The 14,886-nt window shown below is 44.4% G+C and overlaps 2 protein-coding genes across 9 annotated transcripts in view; one reads left to right on the top strand and one right to left on the bottom strand.

The window, feature by feature from the left end:
- The window catches only part of TMEM266 (transmembrane protein 266), a 121,661-nt gene extending 118,297 nt beyond the window's left edge, over positions 1-3,364 (bottom strand). Inside the window, exon 1 of the mRNA XM_037502048.2 lies at positions 3,328-3,364. The gene's annotated coding sequence lies outside the window, so the exon portion shown is untranslated. The remainder of the gene's footprint in view (positions 1-3,327) is intronic.
- A 4,751-nt stretch (positions 3,365-8,115) lies between these two features.
- NRG4 (neuregulin 4) overlaps positions 8,116-14,886 on the top strand; it is a 128,976-nt gene continuing 122,205 nt past the window's right edge. For 4 of the 8 annotated variants that reach the window (XM_054699935.1, XM_054699932.1, XM_054699939.1 and 1 more), the window contains exons 1-2: positions 8,116-8,266; positions 13,944-14,016. The gene's annotated coding sequence lies outside the window, so the exon portion shown is untranslated. Of the gene's footprint in view, positions 8,267-8,357; positions 8,423-10,608; positions 10,630-13,943; positions 14,017-14,065; positions 14,081-14,886 lie in introns of those variants that run through there. The other 4 variants (XM_054699944.1, XM_054699946.1, XM_054699948.1 and 1 more) reach the window with 4 other exon arrangements.

Genomic DNA, 14,886 nt, shown 5'->3' with positions numbered 1-14,886 from the left:
ACAACTTATGCTGGGTCTCTACCCTGATTGTAGGGTTCCTATCATCTAGTTCCCACTGTGGCCAAATAAAAGGTGTCCAGAAGCGCACCATCAAGGGCCTTCAAGAAGATCCAGGTATGTTAACAAGTGCAAGAAAAGAAACTGCAAAACAGCACGCACTTATGCATGGTATTGCTGGCAAGCAGTAGCATTTTATTATCGACATTCAGAAATCTGGAAGAATCCACACCAAACTGTTTAATAGTGCATTGCTGCACTGCTGAGGAGTAAGATCACAGGAGGTTATAACCACTGACCTTCTATGTTCTATATGTATGTGATATCTGCACATTTCATGAGTACATATTGCAAAGCAGAAATGACAACACAGGCCAAGTGTTGATGCAAGAGAGGTGATTTCCTGGCCTCTCATTTTAAAGACTATTCAATTAAGCAATACTACAGAAAAAGCACATTTCACAACTAAGTAGCTTGCAAGGTCAAGTCAAGGAAAGAGGCATTCCACTTCCCAGTGTTTCACTCAACAATGCATTAATATGTGCATTACAATCAGCCACCAAAAACGCCTGCTCTCTCCCTGGCTGGGGAACATTTTAGTGGCTCCCCTCTCCTCCAAAAGAGAATAAACAAAAAAAGATGCTTGGTGAGAGGAATAAAAAAAAAAAATGCTTAAATATACACAGTTGTCTCAATGGCTTTCTCCATTTAAAATACTGGATATAAAATAAAATAAAATAAAATACAGGATATATTTCCCGGAAAAATATATGTAATCCAGGAACATTTTATATTCCTCGAAGTAACTATCACTCAAGGAAGGGTGCTGGGCTCTGCCCTTCTGAAAGGAAGGGAGCGGACAAGGCCACTTTCTGGACGCTTTTTAATGATGAGATTTTTGACTAAAGAAAACAGTGTTATTTCCCATAGGAAACCCCACTTCCTTCCCGAAAATCAAGCAACACCTCTCTCTGCTTTCGGCTGCTTCCCTTGTGACATCTGGACTCAACTTAGTTTATCTGATGACAGACTGGAAATTCCCAGGGTGAGAACCTCCAGCTCAGCATTTCTCGAAGCGGTGGAGAACGCGCTCTTCTGAAACCAAGTGTTTTTTCCATGAGGCGGGATGCTAGACATACTGCTTTACTGACAGGACATAGGAAAATGAAACAAGTACCATCATGGTGCTCGAAAGCCAATCACATGGCTTGAGGAAGAAAAGAGAGCTTATATTTCCTATCTAATATTATTCATCAGCTTCAAATTAAAAGCTGTGACTTCCAAGGGATGTCATTTTCAAATAATCCCTTATACTCCTTTCTTACTACCATCACAAATGACCTGAGGTTAAATTTGGCTGAATTTCCCATTGATATAACTATGGCAATTTCTAACACTATGAGAGCTGCTCTAGGAATGTGTAGTAAAATCAATACCTACACTGTAATAATGCACTTGCAAAGCAAGATTAAATGTACATCTATAATTCAACGCACAAATTCCAAGAACTTCAATTGAATAATTGCTACAATTGTAGAGAGACTGGGTTATGGTCCCCAGCTGATATGGCTTGTCTGAATTAAGGCACCCACGTACAACTGTGATAGACAATGTAGTTCTTTTGACTGGCAGGGAGACCAACAGAGAACATGGAGGGCCTTGAAAAGATGGGAGTGGGGTATGATGGTGAAAAACATGAGTGACTCATTCTACCTGATACGCACATTTTACGCATATAAATCTGAAGGATAACAACTTTTTGAACTTAACTGTTTGTTGGACAGTTAATCAGAAGCATGTCTTGGACCTCATTCTTTTATAGGCTCAGTGCCACCTCAAAAAATTCCATAGGGCCCCATTCTGAAATAAATTTCTCTTGCTGGAAAGCCACAAATGTGGGTAAGGGATCTATGGAATGGAAAATCAGATCTGAATCAGTCATAAACTGATCTTAATGAACACGCATACGGGAGGGCAGCACCAGGGGTAAAGGTTGCTCCCTGGGCTCCTCCAACCCCAGCAATCAGGTGCACTTGAGTGTGCATTCTTACCCTGTCCCTGACTGTGTGACCTTGGTCAAGTTAACAAATCTTTCTAAGTCTCAGCGTCTTCATTTTCAACCTGGAGATAATAGATAGCTGAGCTAAAAGCTATACGTAACTGGCATGTACTCGCATTTAAGAAAAGTGTCCTCATTCTGTGGAGTGACTACATCTTAGAATCACAGTCCTGCTGCCTTATCCCAGCATCGTGGGATAACCATTTTCATTCCATGTTTCTACCTTTCACTTTCTTTTCACCACCGTATTTCTGCAGTAAAAAAGAAAGGTAATTGTTGATATACATCCCACTTTTCGGACTATTGCTTGAAGCAAGGGATAGGCTAGTAAAACTAGGTAACACACACACATACAGAAGAGAATTCATCTTTAAGTGTATGCAACATAAACAAATCACGTAATTTTAATCTATAGCAGATGGGACATTCAATTAGGGCTGCTTTATTTGAAAGAAACAAAAAGCCAAGCAGAAATAAAAGAATATATAAGGAGCCTATCTATTGCTATCTCAGTCTTGGTTACTGAAAACAAGGATTGGTGGAACAGATTATGGGGAATTTTATGGGGTCTGACTTCCAACAGGTGGCACGCTTCAGTCATCTTCAGATGCAGAACCTTAATGAGTTTGAGTATGCAAGTCTCAGGGATTCTGTTAAGGCCTCCTCTCGGCAATCAAGGGAGACAATTTTCTGGATTTAAGCCTCCCTGCAAGTTTGCAAGCAGGGAACTGACTGCCTCAGCTTGCACCTGTCCTCCGACCGCGATTCTGGCCTGTGGGTGGAAAACCCACCATCCTTTCCTGACCCCGTCCTGCCGCCTCGGTGTCGCCCGACACATGGGGAAGCCCCTGGGAAGCGGTCACGACCAGCCAAGGCACATCCTCAGGGTGTGGGATTTCCACCCAGCACCACGCCGAGAGGCGAAAGCACCACGTCGCTCGCCATACCGCACCGGGACTCCCCGGGCGGCCACCCCCACCGCCCCAGCTGCGTGCTTTATTAATAAATGCAAGATGGCACGCAGGGGCGGGAGGACCGCTCCCCCCAGCCGGACCCGAACCGGGGCAGTTTGCAAACACAGACAAGAAGCATGTGACAGACGCGGCTCCCGGGCTGGGGCCCGAGCCCGGCTGCCCCCGCGCGCCCGCGCCCGCCCCGGGCGGCGGGGATGAAGGTCAGCGGCAGGGCCCGGCCCGGGGCGCGCCCGCCCCCCGACCGCCCGCCCCGGCCGCCCGCCCAGCCCCCGCCGGCCGCCGGCCGCCGACACCTACCTGCTGCGGGGCGGGCGGTTCGCCGGGCTCTGCAGCGGCGCCGCGGCGGCTCGCGCTCCCGGGCTCCCACTCCGCCCCCCGCCCCCTCGCGGCCCCGCGGTCCCTCCGCCCCCCGCTGCCCAGGCTGGGGGCCCGCGCCTGCGCGCTCGCCGCCGCCGGCCTCCTGCGCCCCCAGCTGCGGAGCGGCCGCGCGTGTCTAGGCAACGGCGGCCGGGGGCGGGGCCCGGGGCGGGCTGAGGGCGGGGCGGGCCGGGGCCTGAGGGGCGGGACCTGGGGGCGAGGCGGGGCCTGGGGGCGGGGCCGGGGCCTGACCGGGGCCTGGGGCGGGGCTGAGGGCGGGGTGGGGCGGGGCCGGTGCCAGAGGGGCGGGGCCGGTGCCTGAGGGCGGGGTTGGGGGCGGAGCCTGGAATCTGGGCCTAGGCGCGGGGTCGCCTGGGAGCCCCGCGGCGCCCCTCTGCTGCCAGCGGTAGCCGAGGGGCCCGGGGCCTTCCGGGGCGCGCGGGCGCGGCGTGCATGGAGGAGAGGGGGAGGCTGGGCCAGGCGGGCGAGCAGCAGCCGGCGCGGGGCTGCGGGGCCAGCTGGGGCTTTGGGGGCCCCGGGGCAGCGCCCTGCAGTCGCGGGGCTCCCAGCTGGCCGGGCTTTCACCCGCACGCGCAGCGCCGGAGGCCTCTGCGGGGAGGCTTTCCTTCTGGCCGGGGCGCCCCTCTTCCGAGTGCTGGCCTGGAGCAAGGCCCCCAGGACCGCCGGGGGTGCCCGTGCAGGGCCCCCCGAGGCGGCGCTGACCGCCGTGCACGCCCCTTCTCGGGATCCCCCTCCCAAGCCGACGTGTCGCTCGTGGCCAGGCTCCCCGGCCCGCGGAAGGCAGAGCCCACAGTGGCGCCTCCTCGGGGGAGCCTGGCGGGGAGGCCCGCGGGGTGCTGTGTCAGCGCCCGTCCCTGGTCGGCGGGGCTCCTGGCGTGCGCGGTGGGGACTCGGCACGCACCCGCAGATGCTCCCCGTCGGCTGAGAGTCCTCGGTTGTGTTTACGACTCTCCGTGCTGTCCGCAGGGCCGCTGTCGGCGGTGGCGTAAGGCCACTCAGGCGGGTTCTGAACCCCTGAAGCGCCGGTCATCTGTGGCCTCCAGCGCTTCACGCGGACAGGCCGGCCTCCCACCGCGGGCCCGACGCCTGGCCGACATTTCATCGCGGTGCTAGGGCGCTGGGTTCCCGGGTGGCCGCTGCCTCTGCAGTCAGGCTGGGTTTTCAGCTCTCGTCCCTCTTCTGAAGTGTTTTCTTTCTTTTCTTCTTTTTTAAGAGGATGGTGTTTGTTTGAATTATGTCCAGTCAGGTGCTAGTTAGGTCTTGTCACTCTTGCCTCCTTCTACTACCTCGGAAATTGTGGACTTGAAGGAATTAAAAACACAGGGCAGAGACTCGCCCCAGAGGCTCGGGTCATCCTTCCCTGTCTAGATGGGGGTGAGAATCTAAATTTGGCAAGCTGGGAAAGAACATCTCTTCTTCAGGTCCTCCCTGATCTTTAAGTGTTATTTTCCCAAATCTAATGGTGGAATTTCAGAGGGAAAAAGCTCGCAGGTGATATTTGTAGAAACTACCTAAGCTGCCAGGGGATTTTTTTTTTTTTTTCCCAATCATTTCTCAAAGGAAGAGTTTGGATCGGAAAGGAGAAAGTGGGAGTAGATCAAAGCTACTTGGGGAAACAGATGATAGCTTGGGGGTACCATTTTCTAAAGGCCAGAACAACATTTAAACCATACTTGAAGAAGTATTAAAAAACAGCTGTGGCATAGCTTGCTTTCACTCCATTACCCCTGCCCACTTAGAACTCTTAAAGGTTTGACGCAAACCATTGAAAAGTATCCCGTTATAATGCTAATTAAAAGAGTAGGATACGTATTTTGAAACTTGCAGACAGAAAAATTGGACCACTCCTCATTTTACCTGGAGTCTTCATGTCTAATCAATTATTTGATTCAGTTTCAACACTACTTCAAGGGAACTTTTTTCTACCGTGGCTGTCTAAAAACATCCTCTAGTGAGAGAAAAGTGCAGCGATTACATGCCCACGTCTTTTTACCTGTGTCTAATAAACCTGCTGCCTGTGTGTGTGTGTGTAATCTGAGTTCACAGAAATTGTGGGTGCAACCATTGCATGTTATAGTGTGAGATCAAAAAAAATCCCCAGATTTGTATAATTTGTCAGCTCTGTACTGCCTTCTGGTGGTGTCCTCCTTCACATCTACCCAAGGTAAAAACTTTCCCTCTGATAGATTCTTTGGGATGTTGAAAATCTACATCAGAGGTGTTGACAGGATGCCTTCTGCTTTCTCCAAACTGTCCTGCTTTTGTTTCCAAATTCTCTAAAGCTTAACGCCCAGAGGAAGATTAATCCTTAAGGCTGATGAATTTGGAGGAACCCTGCAAGACCCTTCTTTTGCTTGTTCTTAAACTTTTCTGGTCTCTTCTTAATAAAAATCACTTGGGGACACTTGTTTAGAATCAGATTTCAGAGTCTCACCCAAAACTCAATACAGTCTAGTCTCCAGGAGCTTGGCCTGTGATTTTATTGTTAACTACCCCTGGCAGTTCTTATCAAGGGAGGTTTGGCTACACTTAGAATAGTTGAAAAAGGGGGAGTTTTGTGGGTGAAGGAGCACCACCGAAATAGAATAACGGAAGCTAAACAGCAGAAGTGGAAGAAATTAACTGCAGCTTTTACCCATGCATCACTTTCTTGTAAGATAGACCTATTCCTACTGTGGTTGTAATTGACATCATGTCCCAACCAAAATGCCTTTTGAAGTAAATCAGATTTTCTTTTAGTTAAAAAGATTGTCATTTCTAGGATACTAGAATCACTGAATTAGAAAAAAGTCTAAATCTTTTGAATCCATAGATCGCAACAATTTCTGTAGTTAATGTTCTTAGTAATGAATATGTAAGCTTCAAATCAGCACATGTACTTGCTTATTTCTTAATAAATGTTATTTACATTAAGATGGAATTGAGGGCCTTCCTGGTGGCGCAGCGGTTGAGCGCTGGGTTGTGAAGCTGCCCACAGCCTCTGCAGCACCGGTTCGATCCCCGGCTGCTCCCAGGCCACCGGAGGAGGGTCCCACATGGAGTGCAGACCTCTCCTGCTGCCCGCTGCTCCCCTCAGCAGTGTACTTCGGTCCTTCTGCCTGCTCTGCTCCCCGCTCTGGCTCTGGTGAATTCTCTCACCCTCCCGCGCTTCTGACTGTACCCAGTGCCTGTATAAATAAATAAATAAATCTTAAAAAAAAAAAAAAAGATGGAATTGAATTCAGAAAACTCCCAGTCACACATCAGCCTTTAATAAACATGGAGCCAACTATAGTCGACTTGGTATTTTTCCAAGTAAATTCATAAAAATTTTAAGTTAACTCAAGTCTTGGGGTGTCACTCATGTCTACAACTCTTTTGGTCCACATCCCATTGTTGTAGAGGTTCATCTTGATAAACAATAGTAGTGCAGTGATTGTAAGGATGAAGAAAGAGAATGTGATTATATCCAAATTGTCATTCTGTCAAACCACTAGAGTTCTCATTTGAGTGAAATGAAGTACAAACTTTAAGCTATAATATTTTTGGTTGGTAAGCACAAGTTTTAGTTTCACTCTTTTGAATAATTGAGCTCAAATACCTGTAACTTTGAAATTTATTTTTTAATTGTTAATGTTTTCTTTAAAACTAAAGAAGATCAGAGAATGAGGTTTAATCTTATTTAGTGCTTCAACAGGCCAATATGTAGTTGTATTACATTTTTCCTTTTTGTACTAATAATATTCATTTTATATTGACATATAAGTGGAGCTGAATAAAAGAGAATTTTCACTGTGTGCTTCTTTCTGGGCTATTATTTGTTTCATTTCATGATCATTACTGAGAATAATTTTGTCACAGAGGAGACATTAAAAAATGATCCCTCTGGTTTTCACATTCTGAGTACACCTCTGGGTTCAATGATCACAAAGTCAATGGTATTCAAATTAAGTGACCTTTATTATGGGTTTAATATTTGGAATTTTGCATGCAATTCATGAGGAAGCGGTCCCTTTGGCTATACAATTCACGTACCAAAATGGAATATCAAAGTGATTTGTGTGTGTATTTGAAAAACAAAAGTAATCCTATATTCCAATTCTAGTATAATTAGGTTGTTTTAAAACTTAGCATATACACGTCCACGCATTTATTGATAGCATTTTTTTTTTAAAGATTTATTTATTTATTTATACAAGCACTGGGTACAGTCAGAAGCTCGGGAGGGTGGGAGAATTCACCAGAGCCAGAGCGGGGAGCAGAGCAGGCAGAAGGACCGAAGTACACTGCTGAGGGGAGCAGCGGGCGGCAGGAGAGGTCTGCTCTCCATGTGGGACCCTCCTCTGGTGGCCAGGGAGTAGCCGGGGATCGAACCGGCGCTGCAGAGGCTGCGGGCAGCCTCGCAACCCAACGCCCAACCGCTGCGCCACCAGGGAGGCCCTATTGATAGCATCTTAATAATAAATTACATTTATTAAACACAACGCATCAGACACCACTCGACGCCGTGGGGTAAGCAGAAGGGAAAAGCGTCAGGCTTTTCCCGCCCTCCCACTGCGCGTGCGCACTCAGCCAAACGGCGTGGCGCCGTTGTGGCGTGGTGTGCGTGGCGTGTGTGCGTCTCGCGGCGAGGCGTGGCACAGCGTGGCGTGGCGCAGTGCAGTGCAGAGCGCGACGGAGCACGGCGAGCCTGAAGGCGGAGGGCCTGAGGACGCGGCCGGGCTGCGGGAGGCGGCTGTGGGCCGCCCCGAGGGGTGGGCGCGGCGGGTGCTCAGTGTATATGTTGATTTTTTCCTCACAACCTTGTCGGGAAGGTACAGTGACCTCATTTCACCTACGGGAAAGCCCGGGCCCAGGCGGATGTGGCGATTCGCCGAAGGTGAGCCGGCTGGGGACGGCCTGCGTCAGGACGTCGAGGGGAGCGCCTGTCCGCTGCCGACGCAGGGGGCTGTCTGTGGCGGGCAGGTCGCCGCGCGGCAGGAGGACGTTCGTGACGCGCGTTGTGATAGTTCAGTCTGTAACTCTGCGGAAGGGAGTTAAGTGGTTGTCTTTGAATTAGAGAGGATTGAGCTTGTTCCCTTCAAAATTGAACTAAATTTCGTTCTAGTGCTAAATTTTTATGATTCTGTGATCGTTTTCATGTAAAGAACACTCGACTTTTCAGTTATCTAATAGACTAAAAATAAGCCAGAAAAATAGCATAAAGTTGATAGTAGATCAAATTTGATGTTTTGTAGTGCAAAGTTGTAATAAATAAGTCTTTCATGTTTAGTAATTGTACGAATATGGAAAGACCATAAGCTTTTGGGGGAATGATTGTGCATTTCAATAATTAATTTGATATAAAAATGTTTATTCAACACTATGTATATGTGATATACTTTTATAGGAGTAAGGTAGCTGAGCTTCATCTTCATCTTCTGTCTTCATGCCATGTAAAATACAACTCTGAGAACATGAACTTTTATTTATTTTTAAAAAAGATTTATTTATTTATTTATTTATTTATACAAGCACTGGGTACAGTCAGAAGCGCAGGAGGGTGAGAGAATTTACCAGAGCCAGAGCGGGGAGCAGAGCAGGCAGAAGGACCGAAGTACACTGCTGAGGGGAGCAGCGGGCTGCAGGAGAGGTCTGCGTGCCGTGTGGGACCCTCTCCGTTGGCCGGGATCAAACCGGTGCTGCACAGGCTGTGGGCACCTTCGCAGCTCAGGCTCAACCGCTGCGCCACCAGGGGAGGCCCATCATGAACTTTTAAAGTGTTGTCCTTGAAGCTCTCCCATGACCCAACACCACAGTCCCTTGTGTTCTTCCCTTCCCTGTTTTGACCCTCGCCCTCCCTTGCCCCATACCATGGGCTTCAGATCTATGGTCCATTTTGTCTTTTTCCAGACTGTTCAACTTATCTATATTCCACATTAAAGTGAATCTATTCCACATAAAAGTGAAACTAGCCTATATTTTTTTCTTCTGATTTTACTGAGCATTATTTCTCCCAGTTCCGTCCATGTTGCTGCAAATGGCATGAGTTTATCTTTTTGGATTGCTGAGCAGTATTCCATTGTGTATATGTAAGGTAAACAATTTTCAGGCTTTTCTGCCCTCCTGCCATTGGGATAGCATGCCTGATGGGGGCACCTGCATTTTGTTACACTGTTATATTTAGTTGTGTTGTTTACTTCTGTGGGCCGTGGCTGCAGTATTGATATATTTGCCCAGCTAACAGGAGAGAGAGAACACCACAGAGCCCAGTAAAGAGTGAAGGTTCGCCTGGGACTGAGAGGCTTGTCAGCTTCCTGGCCCCTGACACCCCTGCTGCTGTGTACCTGGTTGCTGCACTACATGTGAAAAGCTCAATAAAAGCCTGAGAAAGCCACCGAGGGCTCCAAAGCTCCTTTTTACCTGCATGCTCAGATCAGAGAGAACCAGCTCTGTGCCTTCCTGTTCCTACAGTATATACACCACATCTTCTTGATCCAGTCATCTGTTTTGGGGGCATTTACTTGTTTCCATATCTTGGCTATTGTAAATAGTGCTGCAATAAACATGGGAGTGCAAATTTTCTTTTGAATTAGTGTTTTTGAGTCCATTGGACAGATTCCTAGGAGTGGAATTGCTGGGCCATATGGCAGCTCCATTTTCAGTGTTTTGAGGAACCTCCGCAGAGCATTTTAAAATGGCTGGAGCAGTTTGCATTCCCACCAGCAGTGTAAGAGGGTACCTCTTTCAAAACAAGGTCGACATTTGTTACTTCTCGTTTTTTAAAATATGGGTGTTTCTCATTGGTGTGAGGTGGTATCTCATTGTAGTTTTGATTTGCAATTTCCTGATAACTAGTGATGTTGAATATTTTTTCATATGCCTGTTGGCCATTTGAATTTCTTCTTTGGAGACGGTTCTTTTTAGCATTTCTGCCCTTTTTTCTACTGGTTGGTTGTTTTGTTAAGTTATGTAAAATCTGTAGATCTTTGATATTGATAGAATCTTAATAACAACTGATATTTATTAAATGCTTATTTAGTAAATGCTTACTGCTGTATTGATGTTGTACACCAATCGGTGTGCGTTATACATATTGATTTTTCCATACAACCATATAGGGAAGGTAAATCTCATTTTACACATGAGAAAACTGAGGCACAGTGGGGTTAAATGACTTGCTAAGATCACACAACTAGTAAGTGGACAGCCTGACATGAGGCCTTCTCAGAAGTATGGTGTACAAGTATTTTCTCCAATTCAGTAGGTATCCCTTCATTCTGTTTACTATCTCTTTTGCTGCATGGAAACCTTTTAGTTTTGCGAAGTCCCACCTGTTTTAATTCTCCTTGCTTCTGGAGAGGAGTCCTCAAAGATGTTTTTGAGGTGTATGTCATGGAGTTTTTTGCCTGTTTTCTTTTATGTATTTTATGGTTTCAGGTCTTCCATCCAAACCTTTTCTCAATTTTGATGAATTTTGGCTATGGTGTGAAATAGTAATCTAGTTTAATTCTTTTGCATGTGGCAGTCCAGTTTTCCAATCACCACTTATTGAAGAGACTTTCCTTGTTCCATTGTGTGACCTTTACTCATTTGTCATAATAAAAGCCATGTGCGACAAACACACAGCCAACATCATTTTCAATGGTGAAAAGCTGAAAGCCTTTCCATTGTGACCTGGAAGAAGACAAGGATGTCTATTCTTACCACTGCTTTTCTGTAGAATACTGGAAGTCCTAGCTAGAGCAGTTAGGCAAGAAAGATATAAAAGGAATCCAAATTGGGAAAAAAGTAAAGCTATCATTATTTGCAGATGATATTTATAGAGAACCCTAAAATATCTATGGGAAAACTAAATAAAATAGTAAGTCAGTTTAGTAAAGTAGCAGATTACAAAATCAATACACACAAATCAGTAGCTTCTTATACACAATCAGTCTGAAGAGGAATAAATTTTAAAAAACCATCACATTTACAATTGCCCCCCCGCCCCCAATTCAATTCCCGGGAATAAACCTAACAGAAAATGAAGTCCTATAGAAGGATAATTATAAACCCTGCTAAAAGAATTAGAAGACATAAAGAAATGTAAATAAATTCTCTGCTCATGAATCAGAAGACATGATAAATCAGAGACACACTGCAAGGGAGGAGGAGGGAAGGGGATCAGAGGGAGGGAGGGAGGAGTACAGGGGACTGAGGTGATGGTGCATGGGTGCATTGGTGAAGGGACTACATCTGGGGGTGGGGGAAGCAAATATTGTTTAAAAATGAACAATGATGTAAAAATTAAAGAGATATATATATATAAATTAAAAAATAAAAGGAGCAAAAAAAAACCAAACCACAAAACTAAAATGGCCATCCTACCCAAAGAAATGTACAGTCAATGAAATTCCAGTAAAAAAAATCTTACTAGCATTCTCCAAAGAAATTGAACAATTATTGTTGAAATTCATATGGAGTTACAAAAAAGCCCAAATAGCCAAAGTTCTCTTGACTAAAAGGGGGAAGAACAGAGGAATTATACCCCAGGCTTCAATCTATACTAACAATCCATAAAAATAAAAATTGCATGGTCCTGGAAAAAAACATATACAGACCAATGGAATTTAATTGAAAGCCCCAAAATTAAGCTACACAAACAATGATAGCTTTACTTCTTTCCCAATTTGGACTCTTTTTATGTCTTTCTTGCCTAACTGCTCTAGCTAGGACTTCCAATATTCTACTGAAAAGCAGTGGTAAGAGTGGGCATCCTTGTCTTCTTCCAGGTCATAATGGAAAAGCTTTCAGCTTTTCACCATTGAGAATGATGTTAGCTGTGTATTTGTCATTTACCACTTTTGTTATGTTAACATATGTTGCATTTATCCCAAGTGTTTTAAGGACCTTCATCATAAATAGATATTAAACTTTATCAAATGCTTTCTCGGCATCTATTGATATGATTGTAAGGTTTTTATTTTTCTTTGTGTTGATGTGGTGAATTAAGTTAATCAGTTATGTTTTCAGCCATTGAACCATCCTTGTGCCCCTGGAATAAATCCCACTTGGTCATGATGTATATCCTTTTGATGCATTGTTCGGTTTGGTTTGCTAAGATTTTATTAAGGATTTTTGCATCTGTGTTTATTAGGGAGATGTCTGTAGTTTTCTTTTTTGTGTTGTCTTTGCTTGGTTTTGGTATTAATGTAATATTGGCCTCATAAAATGTTTTTTGTAGTATTCCTTCTCTCTCAATTTTTTGAAAGAGTTTTATCAGGACAGACATTAGTTTATCTTTGACTGTTTGGCAGAACTTGCCTGTAAAACTGTATGGTCTTCAGCTTTTGTTTTTTGGGAGGGTTTTGATTACTACATCAATTTTTCTGCTTTCAATTAGTTTGTTTAAATTTTCTATTTCTTCATTATTCAGGTTTGGGTGATTGTACAATCTCATCTCATCTAGATTGTTGAACTTATGTGCGTATAAATGTTCACAGTAATCTCTAATTATCCTCTAGATTTATGCTGTGTCTATTGTAATTTCTTTCACTTGCGATCCTGTCTATTTGAGGTTTCTCCCTCTTTTTCTTTGTGAGCCAGGCTTGAGATCTGTCCATTTTGTTTATCTTTCCAGAGAGCCGACATTTGGTTTCATTGATCTTTTAGACTGTCTTTTAAATTTCCATTTCATCTATTTCTGCTTTAATTTTTATTATTTCCTTTTTTTGACTGGATTTTTTTTGTTGTTGTTCTTTGAAATGGGAGATTAGGTTGTTTCTTAGGCTCTTCTTACTCCTTGGTGTGGGCTTGTATTGCTATATACTTCCCTCATAATACTGTTTTTCTGTGTCCCATATGTTCTAGAAGTTTGTGTCCTTACTATCCATTGTTTCAAGGTATTTTTTAATTTCTTCTTTGATTTTCTCAAAACCCATTGACCTTTCAGTAGCACGTTGTTTGGTTTCCATGTAATGGGAGCTCTCCTTGCTTTCTATTCACAGTTGATTTTTGGTTTGACACCTTTATAGACAAAGAATATATTTGGTACAATCTTAGTCTTCATGTACTTGTTGATGTTTGTTTTGTGGTCCAGTATGTGGTCCATCCTAGAGAATGATCCAGGTCACTTGAAAAAAAAAATGCATTCATTTTGTTGGGAGGGGATAGTGTCCTATTGCTGTCTATTAGACCCATGTGGTCTAGATTTTTATTTAGGGCTATTGTGTCTTTGTCTATTTTCTGTTTCTTGTTGATCTGTCCATTGTTGAGAGTGGGGTGTTGAAGTCCCCTTCCATATATTTTCTCCAATGTCTGTTTTCAGGAATGATAGTAATTGTGTAATGTATTTTGATGCTCCCTCATTGGTAAGTATGTGCTGATTAGTGTTATGTCTTCTTGATGTATTGTCCCCTTGATCATTTCATAGTGTCCATCCATATCTCTTGTCACCTTTTTTTTTTTTTTTTTAAGCTGGAAGTCTGTTTTATCTGATGTGAGTGCTGCTGCCTCTTCCTTCTTTTGGGGACCACTTGCTGGTATAATTGTTTATAACCCTTTACTTTCAATCTATGTTTATCTTTTGAACTTAGGTGTGTTTCCTGGAAGCAGCAGAAGCCTGGATTCTGTTTTCTCATCCAACATACTACTCTATGAGTTTTATTGGTGAGTTTAGTCCATTCATGTTTAGGTGATTATTGATACATGGAAGTCTGTTATTTACCTTTTGGTAATTGTTTTGTGATTTTACTCAGTAACTTGTTCAATTCTTTTTTTTTTTTTTTAAGATTTAGTTATTTATGCATACCAGAACTCTGGGGTACAGGCCAGAAGTGTGGGAGGTGAGAGACAGAGTGGGGACCAGAACAGGCTGATCTACTGAAATACACTGCTGAGGAGAGCAGCGGGTGAGAAAGGAGAGGTCTGCTGCGCCATGTGCATAGCTCCCTGGCCAAGGATTGAACTCATGCTACAGTGGCTGCAGACAGCTTCATAGGTTGCATCTTGACCCCTTGAGCCACCAGGGAGGCCCCTTGTTCAATTCTTTATGTTCATTCCTTCCTTGGTTTAGATCCTAAGTCTTTTTGTAACGTTACTTAGAGTAGGTGCTTTGTAATAGTGAATTTCTGAAGATTTTGTTTGTTTGAGAAGATCCTTATTTTTCTCTCATATAGGAAGGAGAACTTTTGCAGGACAAAGTATTCTTGGCTGGCATTTTCTGTTATTGGAGTTTTTTGAATACGTCATGCTGTTCACTTCTTGCCCATAATGTTTCTTCAGAGAAGTCTGATGTTAGCCTAATTGGTTTTCCTTTATAGGTTATCTTTTACTTCCCCCTTCTTGACTTCATTATTTTTTGTTTGTCTTGGACTCTTAGAAGCTTTACTACTATGTGTCTTGCAGTAGTTTTCCTTTCCTTATGATTCTTTAATGTTCTTTTAGCTTCCCTTATGTCTACTTTCATTTCCTTTTTCAAGTTTGGAAAGTTTTCTTCAGTCATTTCATTATATAGTTTTTCATCCCCATGTCTTCCTC

Source organism: Talpa occidentalis, unplaced genomic scaffold (assembly GCF_014898055.3).
Source record: "Talpa occidentalis isolate TD23 unplaced genomic scaffold, MPIMG_talOcc4v2.1 talOcc4.11, whole genome shotgun sequence".
In the NCBI taxonomy this organism is placed as follows: Eukaryota; Metazoa; Chordata; class Mammalia; order Eulipotyphla; family Talpidae; genus Talpa; species Talpa occidentalis.
The sequence above is the reverse complement of the archived record's forward strand: the minus strand, read 5'-3'. Positions and strand labels throughout refer to the sequence as shown.